Source organism: Dysidea avara, chromosome 15 (assembly GCF_963678975.1).
Source record: "Dysidea avara chromosome 15, odDysAvar1.4, whole genome shotgun sequence".
NCBI lineage: Eukaryota > Metazoa > Porifera > Demospongiae > Dictyoceratida > Dysideidae > Dysidea > Dysidea avara.
In genome coordinates this window covers 1123849-1137681 of record NC_089286.1, presented here as the reverse complement: position 1 = coordinate 1137681, position 13833 = coordinate 1123849, and the positions used below count along the sequence as shown (strand labels likewise).

Genomic DNA, 13833 nt, shown 5'->3' with positions numbered 1-13833 from the left:
AATTCTTCAATGCGCCTAGCCTCCTCCTTGTCATCAGGTTTGTGGTTTTTAGTTATCACCTCTGCTGTTAGTTTGGTCTCATCACAGTTACTACTTGCTCTACCTATGACTACTTGGGAGTCGCCAACATTAGCAATATATATCAATTTGCTGTCTACGCTTCGAAGTATAACGCATGAGGCCGTAGTTCCAGACGTGCTGGGATATCCATCATATTTCGAAATCCAGTTACTTACAACCTTACGCATTCCATCGTGAGTTTGAATAAATCCAGTTGTGATTGCCTTACAAATATCTTGCGGTTCGCTACTTTTATATTCACGTACAGACTTGATATTGTCCCAAAGATGATCACGGGTATATTGGGCAGCTTCCCTTCCGCCATGGCCATCAAAAACGGCTAAGAAGCAAGCTTGTTCTCCAGTGTTTATTTCAACTTTAATAACATCTTCCATTGTTTGGCGACCTCCTTGGCTACAAGCACCCACGATACAATATCTTGAGTTCACCATTGAGAAATCAAACTGCATGTTGCACGTTGGGCTGAAACAAACAATTGTGGCATTCGGTTTCCGTCGTTGCATGAGCTGCCGTGTTATACCAGCAAGCTGTGGTAAGCAATGAGAAAGAATGGGTGTTAATTTCACTTCAACATTTTGAACATAAGGAGTACACTATATTATAATAGCTATAGCTGGTGTTAATATTACATGAAATGGTGGTAATTATGGCAACCACTTGCTAAAAGAGCACACCCAGGAGTATTAATAGCAATAGGTTAGCAAATATTACACAGTTCATAGATGCATAATTCTCACGGCAATGTGCTAAAACAACTAGCCACTTTTTACAGTGTAGTGACAAAGAAATTACAGATATTTAAGTGAAGCTAGACCTGACCTTTATACCTGGTAGATTTATAAATCCTACTCTTTATTCACACCAGGTATTGCTATTGAATAGTCTTGATCATCTAAGAGAGAATCATTCCTTGTCCATTATACCCTAATGGCAAAACATTTGTCTCTGTACTTGCACATTTTATTCTATAATATAATTATATGCATGTCACCACTTTGTTTATTGTGCCTTAATGTGGTGCACTGTATTGTTGTTCCAGTTCTCAGTACTGGAACTAAAAGTAATTCCAATACCAGCAATTTAATTTAGTTCCAGTTCTGCGGAACTAAATTAAATTTAATTCCAGTTCTAGAACTGGAATTCGAACTAAATTAAATTTAATTCCAGTTCTAGAACTGGAATTCCAATTTAATTTAGTTCCAATTCTAGAACTAGAATTGGAACTGGAACAATAATTTTACTTTTCTCAATACTGGAACAATAATTAATTTTCCTAAATACTGGAACTAGAACTGGAACTAATATGAAAATTGATCAAGTACTGGAACTAATACTGGAACTGAAGTTGGTCATAATCATTTAGTTATTATCAATAAAAATAGCAAATACAATGCTCATTACACGACTACAGTTAGTGTGCTGATAAAAGCAAGAACTGATAAGTATTCAATAGAATGATGCAAAAGGTTATATAGCTAGAAACACTGGGCTGAACTGCAGGACTGAACAACTGGACTCATGCCTTATATAGTATTCAGGCTTGGAGAAACCATTGCATTGTTAGAGTTAATTCTTTCTTGTTTCTGAAGACAATTTTGGCTTTAAACTTTCATGCTTTTGAGATATTGAACTTAGTTATAAAAGAGCTACACATGTGTAGAATATGCAAATGAACCTATGAACTTTGCCCACCTGCATTGTTTGTTCATTTTTCTAGGGTTGTTTATAAATAACAACTTGTGTTAATGTTTTGAGAAGGAATTGTTTGGTAGTCAATCTTGAAACACATGCAAAATAGCTGTTAAAAATTAAAGTATTAAATACTCCATTTGCAGTTAAACTCTTAGCTCTGTGTCCACCATCCTTCTTGTTCTTAACATTTAATATTATAGTAGTGACATGCATCCTCTAACACAAACTATGGGCATTTGAATAAGCAATATTAAGTAGCTGTAGTTTATCTGTCGATCTTGCCTTTCCATATACAAGCTGTAAGTTGACAGGTCCACCTACATGTATAGCCTAAATTTAGTGTTGCTGTGGAAAAATACTGTAGTTATATACAACCAGTTTCCTAAATACTGCAATAAAAAGAAAGAAACTTGTTCAGTCCATGCACTAGTCCAGTCCATTGCTTGTCCACCGGTCCAGTCCACGATCCAGTCCAGTGATTGTATACACCCAATGCAACACTGAAGTGAAACCAATAATTCTCACTACCTAGGTGTTTCTGTCATTCCGAAATGTGTTTATATCTAGTTTAATGTTTGATATTAACTTCAAATCACCCTATAATCAAAGCCTTGGAGCATCAATGCCTTGCATGTATAGTTAGTTTTGTAGTAGTTGCTCTGCCTAGATACATAACACAATCAAATCAAAACCCATAGTTTAGCGCACACTGTGCATTGTTTTAGAAATGGAGCACTAAACTAATTATGCAGAACTAAAAACAGAACTGATATCTTAAAGGTTGTAGTTCTAGAACTAGAACTGGAACTGGAACTATAATTCTAAAGGTTATGGTTCCACAACTGAAACTGTAATTCTAACAGTTATAGTTTTAGACTGGAACTGGAACTGTAATTCCAAAGGTTTATGATTCTAGAACTGGAACTGGAACTGAAATAACAAGCTGGTACTGGAACAACACTAGTGCACTGACCATAGACCGTATTCCAAATGACGTCATGAAATAAAATGGCTGTGGCTATTTGGGGTATTCTAACAACTTCGAGTGAGAGTTCCAATGTGGCTTAATAAGATTCAAATCACTATTCAATCCTGGAAGAAGATATTGACAACAGGTACAGTTATAAGGGTATAAAACCTATTCTCTAACGCCGGGTTAGAATTTTCAGCTGGTTTTCAAAGTTTAGAAGAAATACTATTATTTATTTGCTGTAATAACCAAACCTGGTAGTTTCATCTCAATATCTTGTCTGTTAACCTTTATATCAAGCTTAGAAATCTCAATCACCATTGGCGATAATACTCGAAACTATAAGAGTCCCCCAAATAGAAAATTCGTATGATGTCATTTGGAATACGATCTATTAGTATTGCATCATTTGCAGCTTTTCTGTGTATATACAGTGGAATGGACTACTGGAATGGTGGGAATGGGATTTTTTAAAGTTCAATATCAGTTTTTATATCCAAATAAGTACAACCACTCACCTTAAGTAAGCAAATAAATAGGATTCCCCTTGAAGTCAGCTCTTTTAACATAATTCACCTCACAAAGTTTACCAATGTAATATACTGTAAAGTCAGTTGCATAAGCGGTTTATTGGGAATACTGATGATGACTTAACGCTTGTTCCCAAATGATAAAAAGTTAGCTAGCTAGCTAGCTGATTACATGTAGCTATGCATTGTAAAAAGCAGGGGCGGATCTAGGATTTATAAAAGGGGGGGTCTAACTCAAGGTACTAATCTCTTGGGTAGAGGTGTGTGAAGCACACTTCCCAGCATGCGAAGCATGCTGGAACTAGGGGGGTCTGGGGGCATGCTCCCCCAGGAAAATTTTGAAAAATAGATGCTAAAATACTGCAATTTGGAGACATTTCCACATAAAATTCATATCTGTAGATATTTTATATACTGCCTTTAGATTATATAGGTCTCTCTGAAGCATTTTGCTAATGGAAAAGTTTGAGTAGGAATGGAAAAGTTTGAGTAGGTACAGACAACCAAGTACATGATGCACCCTTCTCACAATTGCACAACACTGAATAGGTGTATGTTATGTTGAAAATGGAAAATTTTGAAATTTGAACAATACAAGATTGAATCTGAGAGCATTTTCAATGGAAATTGTGTACCTGAATTAAGTATTTCCATACATATTAACTACACAAGCAGAATGAAGCCCTTTAAACAGACCAATGCACTTCATTGTATGTATAGGTGCAGGCAGATTTGGAAAAATTCCATAACAGAACCAACTACATGTTTCTAGTGAATGTTCTATTAGAGTAGTTAGCTAGCTGCTCTATTAGAGTATCTCGATCTTGTACACCTCCAATGCTGATCCGGATCCTTGTTGCATAAACTTTAGCAAAAATCCACTGATAATACCTTGGAAAGATGTTTATAAGGTGGTTTTATGAGTATTTGTATTATTAGTGATCATATAATTATGCTAAGACAAAATTTCATTACAATACTCAGCATATTGATCAAGTAAAGCCTAAATGTGAAGGGGGGGGGCTTCAGCCCCCAAAGCCCCCCTGGATCCGCCCCTGAAACGTACATTCACTGTATAATGAAGTATTCATTTATTTATTATCAACTTTACCAGTTAGGCACTGGAGGGCAAACACAGAAGTGTACAAGGTGTTTACCACTAACCTAGGAGCCTAAGCGTAAATCTTTGGGTAAAGTGAAACGGGACTATCTTGTAAGCATTTATAATGAGCCTTTTACACAATTAGCTATGTCAGAAAACAAATTTAAGCCAAAGTTTGTTGTGGCAGTGCCACATTGTACACTGAACTGAACCTTCATTAAGACAGTTAGTTGCAGACAAGTACTGAGTTTAAGTCATACAAGTGTTGTGGTGAGGAAAAGTATGCTAAAAGAGCTGACTTCAAGGGGAATCCTATTTATTTGCTTACTTAAAGGGAGGAGTTGCACTTATTTAGATGTAAAAAATGATATTAAACTTTAAAAAATTCCATTCCAGTAGTCCATTCCACTGTTTATACACTCCCTGTACACATTGAGTTATAATCAGCAACACACATTTTAAATTTTTGGAGGTTAATGCCTTGTTGCACTTCAAACATCCATAACGATTTATAACGATTTTGGATATGTTGTCCTCCAGAAAATTCTGCAACTAATGATATGAAATTTATCTTGGTACCATTATTTTCCAAGTATCACCCTTCAACATCCAGACTAATACCTACACTAATCAAAAAACAAGAAAGGAACCTGGCAGGAGATTACAGAAGAGTGGCTGTTTTGCTACCCCTCATGATCAATTACCTAAAAATATGCTCAAATTTGTAAACATATACCATTTTCTGTTTTACTACTGCTTAGGGTATTGTCAACAAAGTCTCTGAGATTCAAGCAACTGTGAACCAACAGGATTTCTGATGTGCATGCACTGTTAAAATTCGGGTGCACTTGCAACACCCCCTTTTAACTGGAAAAACAAAGGGGTGTTGAGACCGCACTCCTTGAAAGTGAAAAGTGTTACAACTGCACCCAATGGGTGTTGCCTTTTCCCTAACACCCCAAATTTACATGTTGCAACACCCTTTTTAGTTCTGCAGCACCTTGTGTCGGGGTGCTATGAATGCACCTCTTAGGATAAGTTGCTGCTGCAACACTGTTTTCTTATCAACACCTCAAAAGGATCATCACAACACCCTATTTCAGGGTGCTATATGAATACAACACCCTATTTCAGGGTGCTATATGAATACAACACCCTAGAGAGAACTTGAAAGTGCCAATTTTTCTAACAAACTCAAATTTGATAGGCATGTAGAACCTGGGTGGCAAGTTAGGTGGAGAATTGAATTGTGGTTTCCCAATTTTGCTCAGAATTTCGGAAGGTCAATGTATTACGGCAACTGTTCTATTAGAGTATATGAATGAGAACAGCAAGAAAGTATGTGCATTTGGATTCTTCATTGTGTTAATGCACTTATGCCATATTTTGCTTTCATGTATCTCAAGTAGCTAACCTTGCTTTTGTCTTCCTATTATTGCAATCTGCAAGAATAAGTCAATGCATCCCAACTACTACACATAAACACAAAATTAATGTATTTGAAATGTAATAATATATCTAACACACTGTTTTCATTGAGTTTTTATACTAAATAGGATTGTGAGTAACGCATACCACTTGTGGTGGCTAGAAAAGAATGAGACTGTGAGTCTTGATGAGCAAGTGCACTTTCTATAACAAACTTGTATGTGTGGAGAAATGGCACTGCGGTACAGCATGTCACACAGCATTTTTGGGATGTATCCGTGGCACTGTAGTTTTCCAGCTATATACCCGTACTATAAACATCTACGCTAATCGTGGGCGTTTGCCTGTCATAGCCGTCTTGGGACCACTTTATAAGCCTACAGATCTGTATCATTTCAGAGATGATTATAATTTTTCAAAAACGCCCAGCCAAATGTCAGGCCAACATAGTGGTTGACCTGACATGCCTGCCAGTCAATCAGCCAGTAACACTATTAGCCTCCAAACTCCTGTTTACACTATGATATACAGTAGTCCCACCTAGCCTGTTTATCTCCTACATAGCAACAGAAAATTGCGGTTATGTTAACTACAACAACAGTGCAGGGGAGAACCATATGCCTACTTTCATCTGACATATGTCAGACCAAACAAGGAGATGGGCTGCAATATTGCTAATTGGTAAGCTAATGGCCCCTGTAGTATCACCCAGTAGAATCACATAGTCACGTTTCACATACCGTATATTGCAAATCTTTCGAGGTGGAAAAGTTTTGCGGTTGCATGATTATACTTGCTGTTATATTAAAAGCGGGAAATTCGCAGGAAAACTTTCGTGGTTGGACAAAACCGCAAAATCCGCGAAGCTTTTCCACCTCAGAAGATTTGCAATATACGGTAGTACAATTCAGTTTGTCCCGTAGATTACTGCTCTTTAAGCGGCTTTGACCGTATAACTTTGCACATTTATGGAATCTTTTAACACATTTTTAAAATTACACTACAAAAAATTTGTTTTTATCAACTAACATCGTCCTGGAATTTCAGCTGTGTAGTATTGGTCCCTTGCTGAAGGCCCACAGGTCAGTCCTGTATTTCACCCTGAATGAAAGTAATACAATTTATCGAATGCGAAAATTTAACGCTGTGCACTTACAGTTTAGTTGGAGAAATGATACGAGGTCCCACAAGACACAGCGGTCCTTGAAAGAATACAATTTGTACAATGCAGATTTAGTGTACTTACAGTTGCTGGCAATAAGAAAGATCTTGGAGAACTGTGATGCGGTCTCAAGATACAGCAGTCCTGGAATGAACTGAGACAACGTCCTACAAGACACAGCAGTCCTTGAAAGAAGGTAAATATAATTTGTACAAAGCAGACTTGTGCACTTACAGTTGCTGGCAAATAGAAGTATCTGGGAGAACTGTGACGAGGTCCCATTTCCTTGAGTACTCTGAGTTGCTGGCAATCAGAATGATCTTGGAGAACTGAGACGAGGTCCCACAAAATACAATGGTCCTTGAAAGAAGGTAAATACAATTGTACAATGTAAACTTAACGCACTTGCAGTTGCTGGTAATCAGAACGATTTCGGAGACCTGAGATGAGGTCCCACAACACACAGCAGTCCTTGAAAGAAGGTAAATATAATTTTACAATGCAGACTAAGTGCACTTACAATTGCTAGTCAATAGAGAACTGTCCTGACACATCTACTATAGGCGTACATACCAGTTGTTAAATGTAGCAAAGCTCCACAAGCTGTATTAACACCGAAACAATCAGTCAGACCTTTTTAAATGGTCTAAGTCCTTCAGAAGTATACAACCTGTAAGAAAAGTGATAGCAATTCAAAGCAAGTATGGCGTGCTTACAATGGCTGTTGTCAACAGGTGGTGAACTGATGATCACCAATGAACTTCCTTGGGAGGATGAATGGTCTGTAAAAAAGTAATCACAGGTTGTACAATATAGGGATATTCTCTTACAGGAGCAGGGAGGACGAGATGATTGCAGACACAAGAGAAGCTCAACATGGCCTGTGAAATAGTATCACCATCCTATAACACTGACTTTGCGCAAAGCATCAAACAACTGACCTCAGGAACAGTGCCAAAATATCGCCAACAGAATACAACTACTCACCCATGCTAAAATCTACACATTACGTATACGCACGGGGATACTTAAAAGCAAGATATTCTAATTAAATTCATGCACTTACATCCAGACTTTTAGGATGCGTCTTTCTTGTTGCCGATCACAATGGCCAGAAGTGTCCTGGACTCACCTATGAACAGTAGTGGTCGATCGTGAGACTTTTACAACCCCATCATTTGCCGAGTCACGAAAATAAATTTTGACGTTTGCCACCAGTCTCTGTCTTGGTCTGTAATGTCACGGATTGAACTGAACTATATTTTAGAGTTTACTATTTGCCATTGTATTAAGTTAGGATTGTGGGTTTGTATTTTCATTGTGTTGTATCACGTGAGCAAATAAGAGCATCATTCCTCCCTCGTTGTCTGAGAGCTGAGACGAGAACCGGTCAACTTTCCGGTGCTGTGAGCAGTTGTTTGTTCGTCTATCGTCGATCTCCCGCTACTTTTCTAACCAACCACGCAGAAGCTGTTGTACCGTGGCACATGACTTTGATAACGGTACCTTCTAAGGCGAGCAAACTATCCACAGTGACTGTTTTTATTTTTTTTGTTTCAGAACGAGAATGGAGGAATTGCAACATCGCGGAAAGGATTTCTATCCCATTTAACGCGCCTCATTTAGAAGGTGGATGCCATTATTGACTCGGAGAGCACACCTATTGAGAAAGACATCGCTACTCTAACCAATTCAATAGAACAATTTAATGAGCGTGCAGCGTTGAAACAAGTGGACCAAGAAATTGCCAACACAATCACATGAACTAGAAGCAGAAATTGTTGAATCTGCAGCCACTCAAGAGGCAATTAAGAGGACCCTTAATATGTTTACCACCTACCGTACTAAATGTGTCTACTGCAGAGTTTGTGCCACTTCAACAGCCAACAGTGGCAGTGCCAGCTACCCAGCCACTACTAGACAGTCTGTGAGTTGACTGCCTAAATTAAACCTGCCTACCTTCTCTGGGGGACCCCCTTGTGTGGCAGAGTTTCTGGGACTCGTTTGAGGCAGCTGTCAACTCTATAACTCCACCCTGGATGGTGTACAGAAATTCAATTATCTTCCAAGCCCAGATACAGGGGGAAGCATCTCGTGCAATTCTTTGACAAGTGCTAATTATGACGATGCGGTAGCACTCCTGAAGGTGCGTTTTGGACAACCCCAGAAAATAATAAACGTACACATGCACACCTTGGTGAACACTCCCAAACCATTAAATACTCTATCTAGCTTGAGACTCTTTCATGACACTGTGGAGAGTCACATAAGAGGACTGACAGCACTTGAATAATCTGAGAACTCTTACGGAGCCCTGTTGGTCCCCATTATTCTTGGGAAGCTTCCACCAGAAATCTGCCGAAACCTTGCTCGTGCTCACACTGACCCAGAGTGGCCAATCACTGATTTACAAGAAGGAAGCTCAGAGTGCTTGAGTCAGTGGAATTACTCGAATGCACACCCGAATCACCAGACAGTACCTTGTCAACTATGCCAACAACCTCGCTCTTCACAGGAGCCAACAAGTTTAAACCACGGACTCAGCAACCAAAGTCGTCATGCTGTACCTACTGTAATTCAACGGACCATTCCTCATTTGCTTGCAACACCGTCACTGACCCAAGAAGAAGAATGGAAATTGTTCGTAAGAGCAATCTGTACTTTAATTGTTTGGGTTGCCACAGAGTTGCCCAGTGAGATTAAAGGCACGGTGTAGACATTGCAGAGGGAAATACCACTCTAGCCTATGTGAGACTACAACAGACAAGGACCAGGACAAACAGATGAAACAAGAATCTGCACCTCCACCTAACCAGTAGAATTCACCAGAAGATATAACTGCTTCTGTAACAGTTTCAGTCCCGTCCAAGTTACCAGGGACGAACCTGCTGTCTGGCAATACATCCTGCCTTTTAAATACTGCCATAGCTGAAATACGTTCAGGACTCAATCATTGCAAGGCACAAATATTATTTGATGAGGGTGCACAAAGGTCCTTCATGACCCATAAGCTTTCAGACAGCTTCAAGGTAGAAACGTGCAAACGCCAGAGAATATGCATATCTACATTTGGGGGAGAAGCCGTACTAAGAGAATTGCAATCAGCTTCAATTGCAATACTAACCAACGACGGTGGAGAAGTCCCGATTTCAGTACTGGTTGTTCCAAAGATTGCGGCACCTCTTCAGAATGCAATACCTCTCCCGGGGGATCAATACCCATACCTTCATGGCCTTCAGCTTGCACACCCAGTTGGAAGTGACAACCAGTTTGAGATCACCTTGCTGATTGGTGCAGATTTCTATTGGAATCTCGTTCAAGATAAGATAATCCGTGGCAACGGTCCCACCGCCGTAGAGTCCAAGATTGGCTATCTTCTGTCTGGTCCCCTTTCCTCTTCACACAGTGATGCAGACATTGACATACTTCACATGGCAGTTATGCAATGTAACGACACAAGGTTTTGGGACATAGAACAAATGGGTACATCACTCACCACACAATCCAAGGCAACCAGTGCAGAACAGATCAGAACCTTTATTGACTCTTTAGTCTGTTGAGATGCAGATGGCTCATACATTGTTGGATTTCCTTGGAAGACTGACCACCCTCCACTGCCCTCAAACCATAGTGTATGTGAAAAGAGGGCACGGTCTCTTGCACGCAAATTAGCTCAGACGCTAGATCTTTTGAAGACATATGGTGCCATCATCACAGACCAGCTCAGCCGAGGTTTCATAGAAAGAGCCCAAGAATCTGATGTACCTCAGAACGGCCATTTTATTCCACATCATGCTGTCAAGAAGGAATCGGCAACCACACCGGTGAGGATAGTGTACGACTGCAGCTGCTCACTGATCAGCCGACTCTTCATGTATTTATAGATGCGAGTATGAAGGCTTACGGCGCAGTGGCCTACATCTGTGATGGCACACATTCATCTGATCTGATCAATCAGATACTCTTTTGCCAGCCAAAAGGATGCCCATGGGATTGATTCAATACATGGTGAACCTTTTTACTGCTGGACATATCGAAGAGGTACATAGGTTAAATGCCCAGTTGACTATCACTCTTGGCTTCAGACAATGTACGTGCTTTTTGGAACCAAATGGTTCAAAATATTCAGTGGGCCTCTATGGAGCTACTGCCCTATAAGTCAGGTATGCCTATCTCAACAGAGCATTTCAACCATGGATCCCTCCAAGGTTACTTTTTTATATGTGCTACCATGCATATGTAAGCATGCTCAACTGTTTTAGGCTTTGGTAAATATTCCTGCACTGTCCGAAAGAACGATTCGTAGAGACATTGCTTCTGGACATTTTACTACAGGTCCTGAAATTCAGGTAGGTATAGTGTATATTATTGAATGTCGGAATTACACTATTTCATACAGATGGCAGTATTGGAGGAATTGGTTTCCTTGAATCTTGATGCTCAATGGTGGATAAAGGGTGACGGAACAGATGTTCTCAAAGGCTTATGCCAGCCTGTTAGTGGACAATGATCAGGCAATGTGGACTTGGGTAACGGAAGACTACAGCATCAGTATACTGAGTTTTGCCAGAGGATTGAAAGGATAAATGCTATTGGAATTAGGCAGGGGTCAGCAGAATAAATTGGGAGTGAGTTACTTTTGGTGGCTGGAATACGTAGTTGAAGAGAGGACTTGCAGTTTATCTCATCGAGTAATTGTAAATAAATATGCTCTTTATCAGAACTTCTGAAAGTCAATAATGAATATATGAAGGCAAGTTGAAGAGTGGTCATTCTGCTATGTTCAATCTGTCTTGGAACATTGAAGAGCTCAAAACTCTCATCAGTGAAGGATGTAACATTCATCATGAACTGCTGGCATGTGTCAGCTGCTGTGTCCTTAGACTGTTTGAACAGCATAACATTCCAAGGAAATTAGCTATTAGGAAGCAGCTACTGAATTTTGTGGAAAGGACTGTGCATTTCAGGCGAACTCCTGCTATGCACATTTTTGTGTTCATCAGATCGTCATAATAAAAAACCTTATGCACTGCCAGTCCAGTGTTTACCGTATGCTGGTCTTGGATATGCGTAGGTTGATTTCGGCTTTATGTAGAACAATGGTCTCCCATGGGATGAAAGTATCAGGTATGTAAATAATAGAGTGCTATATGTATGAAGTATATATCATTTTATACCTCTAGGCTTTGTGAGTGACGGGGAGTTTAATTACCTACGTATGAAGGGATACACACGACCCCTAAGTGTACTGCAGATTCGAGCAGATGTTCGTAGGAAGTACAGCAGGCTATCCTCCAAGAAGTTTATTGCTATGTTAGCACCAAATAGTAATATTGTATGTATTACAATGCATTGATTGATAATATGTGCGTATTTTGTCAGAATCTCCAAATGGCAAAATGATAGCAGAGATTCTCAATCCAGCAATTATTGGAGAAGATATGTATGGTGCTTGAGGTCATGTGATATATCAGGGAGAGATGTCATACAATGACTGCGTGTTCGAACAGTTCCTTCTGGCTACACATTTTCTACTTGGCACACAGGTAAATATAGCTTGTTAGGACTAGTACGTGGCTGCTCAATGTTTGTCATTTTGCATGTAGGAGTTAGTGAGTCGTTTGATGATCAATTGAGATCTATTCTAGCACAGTTAGAGTATGCCTTTGTTGTTAGTGCTTATGAAGAAAATGGGGTGCCTTTTAGAGCCCATATGTATGTTCCAGAAGTACATCCAGCAACAGATGAAATTTTTATGAACGAGAGGATGAAGCTCATCTCCTTAAGGTAAATTACTTTAGTTTATAATGCACTTTTTTGGATAATTTGTATCCTTGTATAGAATTACTAGCCACACGAGAAACGGTGGTCCTAAAAGTCTTAAGTTGGAGAGATTTGTGGAGGCACTCAGTAATCCAACATCTTACCCTGCCTTAACAGGGTCTGGGAAACAATATGTGTTGGATGCAGAGCATTTATTTCATCCCGAGTTGGCCACTTTTATGGAAAAGAAAGGCTACCACTTTGAGGCCCGGTACATTAGAGTGGTTTGGAATTGGAGGAGAGCTGGAGATGAGCGTGGGCTCAGTGAACGACAGCGCTCAAAGTCCATTTGCTCAACATGATACTAGACGAACTAATGCCATGGTATAAAGAAGTTTTATGACATTGTTTTACTTGAAGTTAACAGGTATTAATTCTAAACTTCTATTTAAGTACTTACATGTAATGTTGTTGCAGGAATCCTAAAGACATTTTAGGATTTTCGAAAGAGACTTATCACCAACATTGAAGGAAGAGAATGGCATCATGGTTTACTTGAAATTAACAGGTATTAATTCTTACATATATAAACTTCTATTTAAGTACTTACATGTAATGTTGTTGCAGGAATCCTAGACATTTTAGGATTTTCGAAAGAGATTTATCACCAACATTGAAGGAAGAGAATGGCATCAGAGAGAAGTAGCAAGAAAGAGTCTAAAGCCAGATCATCCTAGAGCAAGCAGCATGGATGATGTCGAATGCTTTTTTAGTATGATACGTGACAACTACCTCTCTAACATTTTTGTTGTTGTACGGTTTCTTGTGTAAACAGGGGGTTTATATAACTGTTGATAATAGTGCATGAACTTTCACTACTAGCAATGAAAAACATGTGAAATGTCAAGTTTTCATTGGTGGGGGTCATGAAAATATACTGAAATTGCATTTCACGGGATAATTAGCAATGAAAATGCAGTGAAAATTGTCAATGAAATTTTTGACATTTCACATGTTTTTCATTGGCATAGTGTTTTCAACTGCAATAACATCCTACCTTGAGAAGGTTTGGCAACCAAGTGTAGGCTGATCCGTTAGATTGTTT

General features: G+C 39.3%; 1 protein-coding gene and 2 long non-coding RNA genes across 12 annotated transcripts in view; 1 reads left to right on the top strand and 2 right to left on the bottom strand.

The window, feature by feature from the left end:
* The window catches only part of LOC136245645 (uncharacterized), an 85705-nt gene that overhangs the window by 41299 nt on the left and 30573 nt on the right, over nt 1–13833 (bottom strand). The window lies entirely within an intron of this gene.
* On the bottom strand, nt 6757–8285 carry LOC136245585 (uncharacterized). 5 transcript variants are annotated; one of them, XR_010695957.1, is made up of 9 exons: nt 8032–8284; nt 7796–7964; nt 7682–7747; nt 7486–7635; nt 7371–7436; nt 7200–7325; nt 7050–7150; nt 6960–7005; nt 6757–6904 (listed from the first exon to the last, which is right to left on the bottom strand). It is a non-coding gene; the product is annotated as an uncharacterized lncRNA (long non-coding RNA). The 5 variants fall into 5 exon arrangements; XR_010695960.1 differs by having other exon boundaries at nt 7050–7132; XR_010695958.1 differs by having other exon boundaries at nt 6960–7150; nt 7796–7846; nt 7907–7964.
* Nucleotides 9855–13307, top strand: LOC136245583 (uncharacterized). Of its 5 annotated transcripts, none has more exons than XR_010695954.1 (8): nt 9855–10789; nt 10850–11314; nt 11365–12092; nt 12149–12292; nt 12348–12511; nt 12572–12752; nt 12808–13155; nt 13206–13307. It is a non-coding gene; the product is annotated as an uncharacterized lncRNA (long non-coding RNA). The 5 variants fall into 5 exon arrangements; XR_010695953.1 differs by having other exon boundaries at nt 9855–11173; nt 11228–11314; XR_010695955.1 differs by having other exon boundaries at nt 9855–11314; nt 12149–12278.